The following is a 5,213-nucleotide window of genomic DNA, read 5'->3' as shown; positions in this document are numbered from 1 at the left end:
TGCCAAGGTCCGTCTGGGCCTTCTTGAGCGCCTCATCAGCCTTTTTGGCGCTCTCCTCCGCCTTCTTCCAGCCCTCCTCTGCCTTCTTCTGGGCCGTCTCAGCATCTCCTGCCCGCTGTTTGGTCGTCTCCAGATCCGCCTGCAGCTGCTGGATTCTAGACGCCTATGTCATAATGATTGCTTTAGTTTCAAGTTCATTTACGATAGTCGAGTGTAAAGCAATATTGTCAGCGTCTAAGGCGGACTTCTTGGCCCTTTTTACCTCTTCCCGTTTGCGGGAATAAGGACGTTTGAGCCCGTCCACCCGCAGCATGGCCTGCAAAAAAGCTGGCGGTATAAGTATTGCAGGCGGGATAAAACGCTTGGAAAAAATAAATTGAATTGATAAGTTTTTTACCTCAGTCAGAAGGGATAGAATGCGTTCCAAATTCAACGTCTCTATCCTAGGGATGTTGTCTTTATCCCTCTTCCGGACGGCGTCAAGCATGGCCTTGGCATGCTTCTGGACGTCTGGCCAGCGGGAAGATTGATCTGCACCACAATCAATACGTGACGAGTGCGAAACTAAGGCAGCACCTATTTGTTGCCGACCGTCTGAAGATGACGTCTGTTGAGAGTGGGATTTCACCCGCAAAGGCCACCCCAGCTCAAGCGAGGATTCAAAAGGGTTCTTACCTTCAGAGCCGGCCAAGCGGGAACCGCTTGCAGGCATGGTGAACCTCGCGGCTGCTGATAAGGGATTGACGAGATCAAGGCACAGGCTGCCACCTATCTTCTCGTTTCGCCCCGATATCCGCATCAGCTGATGCCCGGCTGAGGCGCTAGGAGTTGACGCGGAGGTGGATTTTTTGATTTTGTTGAGAATGGAGGGGGTCTCTTCCCTAGCCCGTTTGAGTTGTTTCTCAAACGTCTTTCCAACCTCTCCTCCCTGCAAAAAAAAAAAAAAAAACCAAGTTAAAGTTAGCATCCGGGAAATGTAATTGTTAAGATCAATTTACGAAAGGGTCAGGCGTTTATTACCTTGTCTTTGACCTCAGCCGCAGCTTTCTCCGCAAGCTCCTTGCGGATGACTGCAGAGGACGCTTGGGAGTCTTCTCCGTCACATTTTTAATGCTTCTTCTGCAAAAAGAGAAATTGATCAATATCATAAATCAATTCTGATAGAAAGATACTACAGACGGATATAAACTCAGGCGCATACGTTTGGTAAACATGTGCCCTAGCCCGCAGGCGGCTAGGAAGCACTCGTCCCTGAACAAGATGCTCTTGGGGATCCAGTTCTTGGGGACTTTTATTTTTTCCCCAGTTGACAAGGTCGCGTCTGTGAGGCCAAAAACGTCTGCCCCAATGATCTAGTCAAAATCTTCCTCTGGGATCCGGGGAAGAGCACACTTCCGGGCCATCAAGTCGGGCTTCTTATTGTACAGACGGAACTCATAATTCTCCCGTCTGGTTGGAGCTGACATCAGGTAGAACCTGTGTTTCCAGCCGTCGAATTTTGAGACCTTGTCCAAGGTCATCATGTATTGGGGATGCGTGGTTAGAGTATACCACGCCCTCCAGCCGCCTAGGCTTTTGCTAAGATAATGCATACTAGCAAAAGCCTCCCAGCCGGGGTTAAGCCCCTGGAACTCGCAGGCGGCAACATACCCCAGAATGTTTGTCCAAGAGTTGGGGGTAAGTTGCCAGACTCTGAGGCCGTAGCCTCTCAAAATTGCCTTCACCGCCTGGTGAAGGGGGAAGCGAAGACCAGCCTTGAACGCCACCTCATAACAGCCGAAATAACTGTTGGCGTTCTCTTGATCGTCCTCCCAGGCAACGGTGCCATTCTCAGGCGGCACCCGAATCCTATACCCGTCTTCTAGCGGGTGCATTTGAGTAAAATTCTTTAAGTTTTCCTCCATTTGGATCCGGTCCTTGGAGGAGACATGGATGTTGAAGGGATCGTCCTTCTCATTCCATTTTTTCCTTTCTTCCTCCTTGCTATCCTGAAGCGGGGGTAAATCGTCACTACTCTCGGAGGTAGAGGCGGAGCTGTCGCCCTCCGTCTCCTCCTCATTTTGGGTCAAGGGGCAGAGACGGCCTCATCGCCGCCTTGGTCACACTCTTCCAAAAAGGAATCAGCGGGAGTTAAGGGGGCGCGCGGAGGGGATCTCTCCAGAGCCGTTTGGTCTCCCTGACCAGACGTTTCTCCCTCAGGCGTTTGGCCGCTTGAGCCTTCGCTTCTGTAATTTGGATCAGTCGCCGTCTGCATTGTCTGAGCCATTGTGTCCTGCACAGACACATAACTGGTCGGAATCCAAGGCAAAGGGTGGTCCCAACACCCCGAGACGACACTCCAAGTCCTAGACTCAGCTGTCCCTGGTGACCGACTGGACTCTAACCTAGGTTGTGCCGTGTGTGTTGGTGATGCATCCATTTATTGCAAGAAATATGTACAAACGGTGAAAAAAGAAAAAGAGCTGAGAGAGGTAGAGACGGTACCTTTTGATGTAATATCTGGAACTAGGCGGGTCCGGCTGGGCCGATGGAAAACGAGCTTTCTTGCTTGCGCCTGACTCAAACGGATGACTTCTACTCTCTCAAAGTTCTCTCTAGCAAATTTTTGTAAACGTACAAAATTATGAGGGTAAAACGGCTATATATAGAGGGTAAATACGGGGGCATTTCCGTAATTTACTTGGAAGGTGAACGGTTACTCTTTAATGGTAAAATTACCGCCAATCGGAGCGTGACACGTGTCACAGATGCCATGTGGCGTGCCACGTCACATCTGTGAGGGGAAAATGTTTAGGGTAATTTTACTCCGCCACTTTGGTCCAATCAGAGGATGACACGTGTCAGCCTCAGAAGGGCCCAAAGTGGACCAATTCCTGCTTGACACGTGTCACTCCAGAAATTAAGGGAAAAAGGCAGCCTTCAGGCCCAAATCCCGAGAAAGCCGCAAAGCAGCGCAACCCACCAATGATTAGGGTTTAGTGACCTAATCAGGGGCACAAATCCCAAAGACCCTATAAATAGGGAGATGTCCCTCTTTTTGAGGGCACATTTTACCATTTATTACACATTTTACTCTCTGATAGAGACATCCTGAGCTTGGAATCCGAGCAGAACCCCACCTAAATTTCCGTACCGTTTTCTCCCTTCAAGTTTCTAACTTGTGCGTCGGAGGCGGAGCACCACCCAACTGGTGTCTCCGTTTGTTTTGCAGGTACAGCTCACTCCGGATCAGCCTTCGTGTTGTAACTCTCCCGAGGGACAAAATACCCAAAACATGTTGGGCGTTAAAGAAAAGCTGGAACCTACTTCATGTCTTGTAGAGCAGGATTGCGTGGTTCCCGTTGGAGAGGATTTCCAAGCTCCAATGCCTAACCACCTGTTATAGCTTTCAATAAGATTGAACTTAAGTCTCAAGTTGCAGAATCATTTGCTATTTCGGATTCTAGCATTAAAGAAATCCCAAAGGGGGCAGAGTCAGAAGATTTACATGGACATTTTAAGCGTGTGAGGTTGTTAAAGGAGTGTTAACTGCTCACTGTTTGGTCTTTTGTTGTTGAATGCTTCAACTAGGATAGTTTTTTGTTGGAGTAAGAAATTGAAGTTGTTTAGCTTTTGTATGTTGCACATGATAGTTTTTTGTGATGGTTGTGCATTGGACTCTCTAAAGTAAACAGTTAGATAGGAGTTTGTATTAAAGAACTTGGCTATGTGATGGTTGTAATAGATTATATATAATTAATGACAATGAATTTTTTGTGTTTTTTAATCTAATCTTCCTGTTTTCAATTACTTGTTGTTTGTTATCTTGATTTATGCAGTTTTAAAGCTTATGGTATATCTTGTTATGAAAATACAGATTACTTAGATCACGAGCTTTGTGTAGTAAAAAAATAGTTAAATGCTACAACAACGCTTGCAAAGACAACGTATAGTGGAATTTACAAAGAACAACAGGATATGGGTGAGTTTTTTCATGTATCTAACAAAATTTAGATTTAGGAAAGTTTCATTTATAGTGTAATGATTTGAAGGTAATAGTTTACTAAATTAACGTTGATCACTAATTGTCTAGATCGAATATTACAAGCACTAACGAATTCAAAAAAATACAGAAGTAAAAGTCAAAGAGGGTTAGAAAAGTGGATGTGATGAGGTAGAGGCTGGTAATGAGTCCAAGAAAAAAATCAAGGAAAAAAAATTCAAGTGACAAGTAATTTTAGAACTCTTATTTGTAGTAAACATATTTTATATTCAATTGAATTGATGTGGAGATAATTGCTTATAAATTTGGTGTTCATTATTAATAAGCACCTTCATCGACAAGAAGATACACCAATAACCGCCTTATGGATTTGGAGAAAGGATGTAGTGATCGAATGCAATGGTACTTAGAGGTTGAATACTTTGGTGTTATAGAAAAGTTTATTAAATTTTGCTATGTTTTTGTTATTGATTTATGTTCTTAAATTAAAAATCAAAATGTGTTTTTGTAATTTTATTTTAAAGGTTACAGGAGCAATCTAATGAAAATTCTGGAAAAGAAAAAGGGAGCACAATTGAAGTGTCAAGTAATTAAAGTGTTATTTTTAGGGAATTTATACATGTTTTTACGTAATAAATGTATTAATGTAAAAAAAAAAGTAATTGAAATTTCATTGGTCACATTTTTTATAGATGGTCTTGTTTCAAAAACTGGTGACAGAGTTTTAGTTCAGGTTTTTACATTACCTGCAGTTCAACTGACAGGTAATTTTAGTGGTTCATTGTTGATATTGCAAATTTATTTTATATTCAATTGAATTGATATGGAGATAATTGCTTATAAATTTGATGTTCATTAATAATAAGCACCTTCATCGACAAGAAGATATACCAATAGCCGTCTTATGGATTTGGAGAGAGGATGTAATGATCGAATGCAAAGGTACGCAGAGGTTGAATACTTTAGTGTTATAAAAAAGTTTATTAAATTTTTCTATGTTTTTGTTATGGATTTATGTTCTTAAACTATAACTAAATATGTGTTTTTGTAATTATATTTTAAAGGTTACGGGAGCAATCTAATGAAAATTCTGGAAAAGAAAAAGGGAGCACAATTGAAGTGTCAAGTAAATAAAGTGTCATTTTTTGGAAATTTCTACATGTTTTTACATAATAAATGTATTAATATTAAAAAAAAGTATTTGAAATTTCATTGATCACATTTTTATAGA

The sequence above is a fragment of the Chenopodium quinoa genome, unplaced genomic scaffold (assembly GCF_001683475.1).
Source record: "Chenopodium quinoa cultivar QQ74 unplaced genomic scaffold, ASM168347v1, whole genome shotgun sequence".
NCBI lineage: Eukaryota > Viridiplantae > Streptophyta > Magnoliopsida > Caryophyllales > Amaranthaceae > Chenopodium > Chenopodium quinoa.
Note: the sequence above shows the minus strand (reverse complement) of the source record.